General features: G+C 45.4%; 1 protein-coding gene across 3 annotated transcripts in view; it reads left to right on the top strand.

Annotated features, from left to right (window-relative positions):
* The first annotated feature begins 3,150 nt into the window (after positions 1–3,150).
* RALB (RAS like proto-oncogene B) overlaps positions 3,151–13,740 on the top strand; it is a 344,523-nt gene continuing 333,933 nt past the window's right edge. Inside the window, exon 1 of one of the 3 annotated variants that reach the window (XM_078682072.1) lies at positions 3,151–3,322. The gene's annotated coding sequence lies outside the window, so the exon portion shown is untranslated. The remainder of the gene's footprint in view (positions 3,323–13,740) is intronic. The other 2 variants (XM_078682074.1, XM_078682073.1) reach the window with 2 other exon arrangements.

Raw genomic sequence — 13,740 nt, 5'->3', positions numbered from 1 at the left:
ATCAGGTTCCCGCCCTGGCCACTCTACAGAAACTGCATTGATTGAGCTATCGGACACCATTAAGTTCCTGCAGGATGAAGGGAGACATGCCGTACTCATCCTACTCGACTTAACCGCAGCATTCGACACCATCTCGCACGCCATCCTTATTAATAGAATGCGCGAGATTGGGGTGTCGGGTACTGCTTTAATATGGATTGCATCATTTTTATCCAATAGAACACAAACAGTCTCACTTGGCCCTTTTCTCTCCGGCGAAAAACCGGTTACATCCGGTGTACCCCAGGGGTCCATACTCAGCCCCCTCTTCTTTAATATATATATGGCCCCCCTCCTAACATTGATTGAATCCCACGGTATCCTCGTCACATCATATGCTGACGATACCCAGCTCTTCGTCACCATTGATAAAAAATACCCTGACCCCGCCCTTAGATTCCAGAATTGCCTCTCCCAAGTTTTTTCCTGGCTTAACCTTAACCATCTTAAGTGTAACAGCGCAAAAACTGAAATTATACCACTAGGTAAAGACACCCTTTTCTCACCAAAGGACTGGTGGCCTCAAAACTCTGAAGCACCGCCTTGTGCGGTTTCCTCGGCCCGCAACTTAGGTGTCCAATTTGACTCCTCCTTGAGTTTTGATGACCATGTGCGCATCACAGCTGGGTGCTGCTTCAACCTCATCCGACAGCTGAAGAAATTCTTCGACTTCCTCCCTATCTCTGCCAGGAAAACAGTCGCGGTGGCCTTAGTCCTTTCCCGGCTGGACTATTGCAACGGCCTCCTGGCAGGGATAAAGAAGTCTTCCCTAAAGAAATTGCAAAGTGTTCAACACGCAGCAGCCAGACTTGTTCTTAAACTTCCAAGAAGGTCCTCTGCCTCTGCAGCCCTCAACACTCTGCATTGGCTTCCCCTCCACAAGAGAGTTCTTTTTAAACTCCTTATCACGGTCTTTAAGGCCACTAGGAACACTGGCCCTCTCTATCTAGCCAAGCGCTTCCAGCGCTACATTCCATCGCGCTGCCTAAGGTCATCTGAAGCTAATTTGATTGTAGTACCTAGAATAAAGCTAAAAACAAAAGGTGGTAAAACCTTTTCATTCCTGGCGTCAAAGGTATGGAACGGTCTCCCCTTTAACCTTAGGCACGCCCCCACAGAAAGCCAGTTCAGGAAACTCTTGAAGACCTGGATTTTCCTCCAGCCCGACTCAGCAGTTCTTGCAGCCATCTGATCCACTCCTCGCCATGTCGGTTCTTTGATCGCTCAGCGCCAAGATGCTCCTTCCGGAGCGATAGTCGCGCTTTACAAGTGTCAATAAATATCAAATATCAAATATCAAATATCTCTGGGCCTGATTTCCAGTACGCCTGATGTACAATGCATAGAGATTTGAACTTGACTCTCTCCCTAATGGGGAGCCAATGTAGTGTTCTTAAGCCAGGTTTTATTGAGGTTCTCCTAGGAATACCGAGTAGGGTACGGGCCGCACAGTTCTGGATACGTTGTAGTTTTTTTAAGGTGTATTCCGGCGCCCCAGGGTACAGAGCATTGCTAAAATCTAGGCGAGATTGAATTGATTGATTGATTGATGCATGCGTGCAAATTGTTGGCCATCTTGGAATGAGGTTTCAGTTTTCATTAGTGAAAACCGACTGCAACATTGCTGGCCATGTGTGCACATGCATCTTAACACATGCGCTGGCAAGCGAACCACAATATCACTGGCAAAGTCAAAAGCAAGGACTTGTAGGAGAGAGACTTGATGGTTTCCCCAATGTGTGTTGTCTCCCTCTTGCCTCTTTTCTGTTCCAGTTCTGGCATGATTGGCCAAGATCATCTTTTGTTGTTTTTTTTCCTGTCCCAGTCCAACCATGAGGGTTCATGGCCCAGGTGCAGTTCTGGCGTTGACCATGATCTTTTGTTTTTACTAATAATATTTGTATGCTACACTTATTTGAAGGGGCTTTTAGCCAGCACTCTTTAACCATTGTTTTGTTTTGCTTTTTAAACAGTTTTATATAGGGCAGACTCGAAGAGCTTCTCACATTACAGATGTTCACTTTTTTTTAGGCACAGGGAGGGTTAAGTGCTTTGCCCAGAATTATAGGATGTTCAGTCGATGCTGAGATTCGAACCAGTGCCAAAGTCGGCAGTTCTTGCCATAATACCACATCCTCCCCCCAAAAAAATTGCATTCTGTTATTTTCTTTCACGTTTTTCTTTACCGTACAGAGCAGAACATAGGGCAATGGATGATCCCACTTCCTCCACTGGCTAACTTTACTATGCGTATTTCACAGGGTCCAGGATCTCACTCACAACACAAAGTAGCTTTTCTCAGTGCCAGGGACTTCTATGTCAATGTGTGCTTTTGAGGCAAACAAATAATTTTGCTTTAAGTAAATTTTTTGGGCTTAACAAGGGCCTGGTAGCTTCTCCAAAGGTAAAGTTTTGCATTAAACATGACAAAAATTAAAACAAACCATGATAAAGCCAAAAGGGTGTCAGACGAGACAAGACCTATTGGCTTTGTCAACGTGTGCTAACATGTTGAGGTTGTTCTCGCACTTTTTATTTTTGTACACTAAATACACATTTTTACTGTTTTTTTCACATGTATTGCTTCAGTCTCTTAGTTTATGCTCTCGCTTTTAGATTACCGCCGGAAAACTAGATTCTTTCAACAGTTTGACAGTGAGCAAGCTTGGACAGTAATTGTTCACCATACGTGAAAGTTAGGGACTGTCCATCTATGCAGAAGCACTGTTTAGTGTGAGCGACGTGGTGGCCATCTTAGAAGTCAATGTTTATATGTAAAGTTAACATGAACAGTCTAACTGAGAAAGCTATTTAATAATAAATTTTCATTTAAGGGTCTTAGCTTGAAAAAAATAGTAAGTAAATCAAATTAAGCAAGTCGAAAATATTTTGTGCATCTCCAATTTAATTTATCTTTTTGAAAAATTAACTAGCACCTATAGTGTTATAATTGTTAAAAGTGCGCATTTGAACTTTGATGGAGCTATATATTTAATGTAAATAAATTCTTCTCTTCAGTCGTATTTTTCGCTGTTGTCGAAGTGAGGATCTACTTTGGGCTCTTTGGTAGAACCCGTGCTTGTTTATGTCGTTGTTTCCATTGGGGATTGTGCTTGTTTTAGATTTCAGACCTGGCATACGGCAGTGGAGGGCGGAAGCACGGGCTGAGGGTTGAGAGCAGAGGACGGGGTAGTGTGTGTGTGAGCTGGCGAGATCTCCATGAGAGCCGCTGCCACCGTCTGGGGAAAGCCGTGAGTGACAGCAGTTGGAGCAGAGAGGGCAGGTGAGGAGGGAAAGTTGGGCTGAGCGCTGACACTGAGGGTCGGTGGTGCTGACATGTTATCACGTATAGCAGGCATGCCTGAGCCACCGCCCGACAAAACCATCCCACACAGGCATAGTTAACGCCCTCCACGAATACTGCGGATTCAGTTAACTCAGACAGACATCTACCCCCCCCCCATTTCCTCTTCTAAACCAGCTATTATTCCCAGCAATCACCTCCTCTTGAATGTTTTCCCCCTTCCTCCATTACTTGTTTTCTACTCACTGCAACCCCTTCATTGTGAAAGTCATAGGTGACATCTCACCCTGCCCCTTTAGCGTCCACTCACGATCGTGTCACTTTGCATCTTCTTGTTGTTTCCCACTACTATCACCATGCCGTAACACTCCATTCTTTTTCGACTCTAATTGTTCATTTTAAGCTTCGGTATATAAAATTGTGCCACATTTAGAGGTGCCTCTTTGAAATATTCGTCCAATAATCCATTAAGGAAAGTTCTGTCTTGTGCAAGTACCGTATTTTTAATCCTCCCCGCAAAACTGAGCTTCATGCAGTCTATTTTGTAATGTTGACGAACCGATTAATGAAAGATTTTTCGTTAAGGACGTCAACACTCAATTGCCGTGGCTTTGTATAAGTAAGCAAAACACTTGTAAATAACTTTGTTAAGTAACTTCAAAACGATTTCTTGTGGCATCATACTTTTCAATTTAAACAGAGCACGTTTGATTACAGGGACATTTTACCGACACCTTTATGGAATGTAGGATTATACTGATTTCCTAGAAGCAAAAAATATTCTCATTCCAGAATGGCAAAAAAAAATTTGTTATTTTAACCATAGGTATTTATGTCATGTAACAAGGTTTTATTTGTATATTGAAATTAACTTTTCATTTTATAGTGCCTTTCCAGATTAGACCGCTAAACCGATAGAGCATTTAGATGGATTACCGCTAGACCTATTAGATCTTGTGGTCAGACTACACGAGGGCAACTTTGCCAGGGTAAGGTGGGGAGGCCAAGGGCTTTCCTGTAACACGAGGTGTCCGTCAAGGGTGCGTTCTGGCACCCACCCTCTTCCTATTGTTTATAGATCAGGTGGTTACGTTTTCTGCTGACACTCCCACGGATGCACCATGCTTAGGTGGGACCAAATTTCCAATGCTCATCTTTGCAGATGATACTTTACTCCTCTCAAAGACACGCAGAGGGTTGCAAACCTCATTAAATAGGTTTGAGGAGTTCTGCAAATTAAACGATCTGCAAATAAATGTGAGCAAGACCAAATTTATGGTCCTAACCAAAAATCGTCCCATTAAAAGTTCTGTTTCGTTGAATGGTGCCAGTCTTGAGCAAGTGGAGGCTATGACGTACCTCGGAGTGACCATAGACTATCGACTCCGCTGGAAACCCCAGATCGACGTGCTTTGTTTAAAATTTGCACGCCTCACGGGCTGTTTAATTCAGGAACAAAAAAGGTCATTAACTAAGCGGGTTAAACCAGCACTCGGGATTTATGAAGCCAAGATTAGTTCTGCCATTTTGTATGGGGCTGACCTATGGGATTAAAAGGACCTTTCACCATTGGTAAAAATACAAAACAAATTCTTGCGAAACTTGGTAGGTCTCCCGCAATCAACACCAACCAAACCACTCTTGCTGGACATGGGCTGCAAACCGATTAATGAGATGGCGCGTTATCGGCTTGTGGCGCTGTGGAGACGGATCTGGACATCACCGGATTTAAGTCTCTTTGCCAGCGAATTGATGGATGTGAGATCAGCACTGGGTTCTAGTAACATTCCTTGGCTACGTGAGGTGAAATTAATTCTGGAGGACATGGGTCTAAATGACCTGTAGGTCTCTCTGGGGTCTACTATATTTCCGTCTAAGCAAGCTTTCAAAGCACTTTACTGGGCATCTGTTAAACTTCCATCCATTGCGCAATCTGATGCTACCAGCTTGTCAGGCAGATTTTTGGCCCATAAATTAGACCCCTTCTTGGAGAATTATTGGGACGTCATTACAAAACTCTAGATAAAAAACTATACCATCAGTTTCGAGTTGGGTCTTTTCCAGTAAGATCTTTTACTAAAAACTGGTCTGGCCATTCTAATGAGCTTTGCCCCTGGTGTGTCGATCAAAGGGAGAGTGTGGGTCACTTTATTTTTGCATGTCCCGCTTATTATGCCACTAGATCCAAATGGATTAGGCCTCTTTGTTGTAAAATGAAAATTAAAGGGAGCTCAGAAGCCTTGTAGGCGCTACGTACCAATACATCAGAGATGGTGGTAACAGGTGTGGCTAAGTTTCTGGGGTGGGCATGGATCATCCGAGCCAGACATCTGCAGCTTGTTGATTGATACATTTTTAGCAGGGTTTTTTCATACACTGGGTCTTTATATACTGTTTAATTCTTTTTTTATGATGAAATGTTTTAATGTAAATATGATGTTTTATTTATTTTATGTACCCTATAAATTTTATTGTACAAATTGTCTTTTATGATGTAATAATCGAAATAAAGACGTATGAAACCTGAAAACCTGATAGAGCATATTATTGTGGTAGTTAGCTGTCACTGATCCGGATTTGTTTTTCTAGAGCAGTGTGGCTGGAACTTTAGGAAGACTTCTGTGTTCACTGCTTCCTATTATTCTTATCAAAGTGTTTGCCTGATTATGGAGAGCAAAATGAGCAAGTAATGCTATACGCCTTATTTAGTCTCATTTGAATAACCGAAATGTATTTGCTAATCTTAACTAGTTTGTAGTATTGGTGAAACATAGCAAGAATTTGACTGGTTTGGAAGATTTCTGAACCAGCTATGCTATCTAACTGTATGTTCATTGTTGTATAGTCATCAATTGTTGCATTTTGAAATGTACCTTTGCCAATGCTACAAATATTACTCACCAGTAATCCTACTGTAAAGACACAAGTAAACCTACTAAATTATGTTTGTGGTCTAGGATTGGATAATATTGATATGTGGACAGTTAAAAATGTGGTACAAAAGGGGGTGGTGATGGACTGAGCATCTGAACCAATCAAACACTCACACCCAGGTGTGGAGTGCAAAAAAACGATGGATTTAGGCCCAGATCCTTGTACTGGGGTGAATGTATGACATTGTTCTACATTCTGTCCATCAACTGTGTTTTTTGCGACAGTTAAAAATGTTACATTGCACTGAATGTTATTAGTTGGTCAAGACAAGAACACTAATACTGCACCCCTCCAACTGGTATCTAAGAAAAGAGCACAGCTTGGTGCCTAATGCCGTTCATCACCTTGTTAACAACAAGCTTGAAGTTGTCTTTTGCCATACTTTGTGAAATATACCTCTATAAACTCTTAGAGGTTATCCAGAAGATTTTTGTTGAATTTTGAACATGAACATTTTATCAGTGGTGATATTATTTACAGTGCAACACTTGAATAATTATCCACTGAAGAACCACATTTTGTTTGGTTAAGATTTTTTCTAAGGGACCGGGGGGAGGGGGTGTAGTGGAAGGAGTGCATGGTGAGGATATCTTTGAGTGTTTGTATGCTTCTAGAATGACCGAGCACATGGTCTGACAGATGTCCTAAAATATTTGGGGATTGCAGCACACCCCTTAAGAAATTTCATATTCTTAAGCATTGATGATTTGTGGGATTTATTTGGCAATTCTCATTTTGTACTTAGAACTTCTAGTTTTTGTCAACCGCTTCTTAAAGCTGTGCAACTTCATGACTGATGGTGCCTAGTGGATACATCCTTTTAAGGAGCAGTTCTCTGAATATGGTATTCTCTGTGCAATGTATGCTGTGAGTTTTTTTTTTAATTCACTTTTTTTTTTGGTCTATGCGCATTGCCACAGCAAAAACAGCCTTGTGACTTCCTTAGTTCTCAGTTAGGAACTCTGACATATGTTGGCATATTTGCCAATAGTTGACAGATCTCGGGTTGGGTGAAGGGCATTGAAGTTTAAATATGTTATGAGCATGATAAGAAATTGATTTGATATTCGTTTTAGATGCTAAATTTCTACCATAAATGGCTTCAGGGTACTAGTGACATAGCCACCACATAAATGATAGTGGCTTCAGAAGAGGTTGCATAAATCGATCATTTTTTCCAGATGAGAAAACATAATTGGAATGCTTGTTAATACTTTGTATGCAGATTGGTAGCAATAAGATTAATTCAACTACAGTTGACTTGCTGTTTCTTCGATGTGTGCTAATCGACGTTTCAGCAGAATCCTAAATATATTCAAGTCCCATTATCTTTGAAAATACTGTCAAGTTTATTGGATAATATGCGACTGCTCTTTTTTTTTTTTATGCTTTCCACACATTTTCTTAGACTTGTACATGGCCACTTCTAGTCAGGCAGCAATAGTAACCGGTTTGTTGATTTAAAATCTTCGCCTCTAAGTTTGAAATAGTCAGGGTAACACCCATTGGAAACTTTCCAGGTCAGGCTAGTTCATCAGATGACCCTTTCACTCTGTGGGCTTTCAAAATGGGTCTAATTTATAGCGGCTTGCCATTCATCATTCACCTCCTTCTAAGAGCCATGTATAGAACAGAAGGGTTGGCAACCTGCCCTGAATGAAGGCAGCTACTCGCACCAATTTAATTTACGTTTTGAAAGGAACAGTCAGTCAAGAGGGAAAGTTGTTTGAGTGAAAAGATCAACACGTTTGTGCAAGAGACAGTTGCTGGAAAAGTTTGTGAATCTTCCCACACTTGAAACAAGAATGTGTGTGTGTGTAAACAGTTTCGAACCATACCACCTCTTAGGCAGGAGTTCGCCTGACATCAGAAGGCTGGTTCGGAGTGTACCATGGTGAACTGCAGAGAGTGTTAGTGTCTTTAGTTCTGCATCTCCTTTGGTTGCTCTTGGATATCCTCTAAAACCTCTCGTTGAAACTGCCTAGACAGAAACCGCCCAGCCAATCCACCAAAAGATTGAAACAATCTAAGGGTATTTTGCACTGATACGTTCATGCCACTAATCACTTTTTGTTGGGAAAAGGATGTGTTTGAAATAGCTAATAAAATGACTGGACCACTTTACATACATGCTTAGGTGGTATAGTCCCGTTTTATAGAAGTCAACAGATCTTCTTTCAGGTTTCTCTCTTGACATGTTCTCAATTCCATTTAAATAATGGCAAATTAAAATGTTCTCAGTTTTTCTTTAAATCTCCCCATTATGCATTTCTAAATGTTAGCATGTTTTCATTTGGTCCGACATTGTCTTTGTAATAAGATCCTTGACCACGAGGATTGCTTAAAGCATGCAGGGCCCTGCAGTTGTAAATATGAGCTGTAGACGACCACTGGTACTATAGTGGCTACGTCGATATTTTAGTAGCTTTATTATCATGATAGAGGACAGTTAATGCAGTGCATTGCTATAATGATGATAGCTTGTCAGATTTATTTATAACATACAAGTGCTTGCCATCGTAAGCTGCTTTGAAGGCATACCAAATAACATCACAAATTGTCTTGACAATAACAAATATAATACCCATAAATCAAGTCAGCACCGGCCCATTACAAAATGTCCAATATACCTGCCCTAATTGTCAATTGGAGTCTCTGTCATTGTTTTTTAGGTTTCGACCTGGCGAGGGGCACGCAGTGCCCCTCCCAGATCGAAAACTATTGTCTACAGTAGGGATTGTCGGCACCGCCTCTGCCTCTCATTGGCTAGCTCCATAAATGGAGGCTAGCCATTGGGAGACAGAGGCTGTCAATCGCGCTTTCTCTTGAAAACGCGATTCGGGGGCGTTTCTGGTGCTTTTTTAAGCCCCGCCCCTTTGTCCCGGGCCGCGCTGCGATTGGCTGCCGGCCCGGGACACTCCCGTGACGTCATTCCCGGGCCGTGCTGTGATTGGCTGCCGGCCCGGGACACCCCCGTGACGTCAGCCAATCACAGCACGGCCCGGGACCTGACTTGTTTTATTATCTCGCCCCCTCACCAAAGCAGGACCACCTTACACTTATGACACATCTCTAGTGTGTTAGGAACCAGGTTTAGCGCCATGCCTCCAGAGGACTACAAACTGGTAGAACATTAATGCATGGCCAGGGATTGTAAAATCCACTGATGCGAGTACTTTTGAGATGGCCCCTGAGGCTCGTAACAGGCCATCTCCTACGTAAGCCATTGCTTGGCTTACTGTTCTTGACACGTGACCACGCCCCCCTTGTTTCATTTTGGTTCCTGGTTGCTGCGCGTTTGGTGTATTGTCCAGCTCTCCGTCCCGTCTTTAATTATGGGTTTATCCAGCCTTGGCCCCGGACTCCTGCGGACCTCCTTGGCCCCCTTTCAAGAGAGGTACATTCCTGTTGGCGTGCACGTCGCTGTTCCGCTCCGCCCGCTTCTAAGCCGGTCAGCGCACCACACCTTTAATTTTGGCATCTCCCTTTCGCCTTTATTCGAGTTGCTGCTCCGCTCCTGTGAACTTGGAGCCGGCCAGCACGCGACCCCCCCCCCCCCCCCCCTCATATTTCTTTGCTCGTGAGTTCTGCCTGCACGCGCATTGCTGCTACGCTCCTAATTCCTGAGCCGGTCAGCACGCCGTGTCATAGGTGTCACTCCTCAGAGTTCCCATCATTTCTTTTTATCGTATGTTTTGCTGCTCCGCTCACGTACTCAAGCTGAGCCGGCCAGCACACTACGTTTTGGAGAATTGTTTCCTGTACACACTCACGTTGTTGCTCCGCTCTGCCCGCTACTTTGAGCCAGTCAGCACATGATTTTTCAAAGGCACTTTTTGTGTAGTTTCCCAGTCATATTATCCCATTCCCTTCGGCCCTATAACTCATCTATAGAACCTTGAACCTTCCCCTCTCAGTTGTTTTATACACCACCCAATATCCTCCTACAAACCTGGCAGAGTGATGGATGAGAGTATCCCCTTAGTGTAGTACATGCAAAACAGAAACATCCTAGATACATCAACTACTGGCTACTGTTTCTTTCACGATGTTCAGGGATTTTCCTCTCTCCCTTGGCCTTGTTTTTTTAGCCGTCTCTCTCCCGCCCGCCCACTGTCCGTGCCTCCTCCCTCCCGCCCGCCCGCCCACTGTCCGTGTTCGATGCCTTCATAAATAAAAGAAATAAATAAAATCCCCCTCCCTCCCGTTGTCCTGCCTTCTCCCTCCCGCCCGCCCCCTGTCCGTGCCTCCTCCCTCCCGCCCGCCCACTGTCCGTTTCCGATGCCTTCATAAATAAAATAAATAAAATCCCCCTCCCTCCCGTTGTCCTGCCTTCTCCCTCCCGCCCGCTGTCCGTGCCACCCCCCGCCTGCCCACTGTCCGTGCCACCTCCCGCCCTCCCACTGTCCGTGCCACCTCCCGCCCTCCCACTGTCCGTGCCACCTCCCGCCCTCCCACTGTCCGTGCCACCCCCCGCCCGCGCCACCCCCTGTCTGTGATGAGAGGGGAAGGTGTGTGGGAGGGGCAGGCGCGAGACGGCGCGTGCCGTGCCTGGAGAGAGGAGCGTGGTGCGCGAGACCGGGGGACATGCAGTTCTCCATCCCAGAGACCGAGACCCGCAGCGGGGAGGGCGGGTCCTCCTACGTGGTGAGTGATTGGGTCCCTGAGGGCGCCCGTGCCTCTCACCCCTCTGCTTTACTCTGTGCCCTTCTCACCCCACCTATCTCTGGCTGTCCCGCTGTCTGTCTGCGGGTGTTGTCACCCTCTCCTCCTGTGTCCAGCTGGCGGTGCTCCTTTTGATTTTGATTATCCTGCATCTCTCGTGCCTGTCACCCCTCTTCTTACCCCGCCCCCATCATGCCGGTACATGAGCATCCTCCTGTCTGTACCCCCACGCCCCCTCTGCAGGGCCAGTCTCCCCTTCTGCCTACAATAGACTAGAGTCGACTCTGCACTGGCGTGGCTTCCGTTCTGTTGTGCCTGAACACCATGCAGCAGCCGGTGCCCACGTGAGGGCCACAGTGCCCGGGAGGCTCTCAGCACATCCCTTGGCGCCTACCTACCGACTGCCCCCAGTGCGGAGGCGGAGTCATCCCCCACCTGCCCCCCAAGTCTGCCCCGTTCGTCAGAGCATCAGATGCATTTTTAATATTATTTACATAGCGCTACCCGTACCCCCTTGTGGCCTGAAGCGCTTCCTCACTTCTTAAGTGGCTACTCCGTGTATGTCTAGCGCTTCCTGGCCCTGTCCTGGTCACGGAAGCGCTACCGTTTACAAAATATGAACCAAACAATGCAATCCACTAAATATACGAATATACACCATAATGCACCTTGACACCGCGATCTTCGCCCTGCTCACCTGGCTCCGGCCTCCATCCGGAAGGCCTGTCCTGCAGCGCTCCGTGGGCCCCCTGCCGGGGCTGCCCCCCTCCTTCTGAGCCCCTCCCCCCCCCCCCCCCGTCATTCACCTCTTGGTGGGAGCTGATTTAGAGGCTGTTCCAGTTTATTTACTGCCTTTCACTGAGTGAAACGCAACCTTTGACCCCGCGCACTCGCCAGGATCAGCAGGGGACGACCCTCACCTAGGAGGGAAGGAAGGAACAGGGGGCTATAATTACAAGGAAATGGCGCAGCGGGGTGTTGCGGCCAATTTAGCTGTGCCATGCCGCGTCATTTAAAACAAGCGCTGGCGTTGCCAATAGGTTTCGCATTTGGAAAGTTGGAGCTATTGGTTTTGTAAATGACATTTTATATTTATATATCGTTATTGGCATTGTCAATAACAATATATAAATATAAAATGTCATTTACAAAACCAATAGCTCCAACTTTCCAAAGGCGAAACCTATTGGCAACGCCAGTGCTTGTTTAAAGGTGTATTTGTGGGACAGCTGTCCTCACTCTCCATTTTTCTCAGTTTAGTTCGTACCGCCTCAGGTGTGTTAGGTGGATATCTGCCCTGAGGATGTTCAAGGTTTCTGTTCTGTATCTTTTTTACCTTCTTGACGGAATGCGACGCATTTCCAAGCCGCTTTCTAAAGAAGGATAATTGTCTTCGCAACACTGTCGGAAAAGAGGAAGGGGTGTGGCAGCCACTTCCTGCTGTGGTAGTTCACAAAAGTAGCAACCCTTTTTCTCTGACATCTGCGGATCCTGCTTTCTCCAGAGAATTTTAAAGCTTGTTGCATCTGGCCAGTAGGAACCGATCCTTGGAATAAACATAAAACAAAGGCTTTGTCCTAGACTCCAGCAGAGCTAATGTCCAGAACACTACTCTCCGAGAGTCCGAACCTCTGTTGACAATATACATGCATGCAACCAAACTACCTCAAAACATACATTTTTAAAAAAAAAAATTTTATTGGGGTTTTGCATTGCAGTGTTCCATTTGAGACATCAGACATATCGCAGTTTAACAAACATTTATGCGTGTTTGAGCATCAGCAGTAGTTACAAATGGCAATGCTGCTTATTTTCTAGCCCATAAAATATGTCATCGTACCATAGTCCACATAACTACTACTAGTTAGTCCAGTTGTGTGATAATATAGTCTGCTGTGTCTGATCCAATGTGTTACGTGATGGCGAAGGTTGGTATATCGCCCCCTCCTCTATTCTTGAATGCCTTCCCCTTTAGGGTGCCTGAACATCTAATCTGTACGTTTGAATCGGCATCGGAACTGCAGACGGGATTTAAAACTGTGAACTGTGGGAAGGAAAACCTGGGCGGGGGGGAAACGCACCAGGCGGGCAAGGGTGATCAGTTGTGTCAGGTGACAAGTTGACTAGCTACGGGTCTCCTGGGTGAGTTATGAGGTAATTGGGGGGGGTGGGGGGAGAGATTGGCCGTGGGGGTGGACAATAATCCCAGGAGTGCTTTCCATCCAAACTATTCAACCCACTTGCCTAGATGTTACTCCGGGATCTGTGTCGTGGGAGACAGGGAGGGGGTGTGGGGTAGGAGCTGCGATGCTTCAGGTGTTTTTCCCACTGACGTCTCCTGTTTGAATTGAATTAATAACTGCACCCATTCCATAGATACTAGATGTTTACGTGTACTCTTTACTTCCTCCTCCCTCAGAGTCTCTTCCTCCGCTGCCCCCCATTTGTTCATTGCGGCCGCCCAAGCTGCCTCCAGAGGCCCTGTTGGGGCTCTCCAATGCATGGTTATCCTTCTCTTTGCTAAGAGGATGGCTAATGACGCAAATCGCCATTGTAATTTTTCAGACTTTTTTTTTCTAGAGGACACCCAGAGAGCACATGTTTCCCATGTGGAAATGTTCGGGAGTTTGACCGTCGTTCGGAGCGTGTGGTGTAGCTTTTCCCAGTGTTGCTGTATGGTGTGACAATCCCAGAAAATGTGTCTAAAGTTCGCCTCTGGTGTTTGACATCTGGGGCATGTGAATTGCGTGTCGGGGTAGAAACAGTGCAGTTTATCTGGTGTGAGATACGTGAGGTGT

The sequence above is a fragment of the Lissotriton helveticus genome, chromosome 3_1, assembly GCF_964261635.1.
Source record: "Lissotriton helveticus chromosome 3_1, aLisHel1.1, whole genome shotgun sequence".
In the NCBI taxonomy this organism is placed as follows: Eukaryota; Metazoa; Chordata; class Amphibia; order Caudata; family Salamandridae; genus Lissotriton; species Lissotriton helveticus.
Note: the sequence above shows the minus strand (reverse complement) of the source record. Positions and strands in the feature narration are given on the sequence as shown.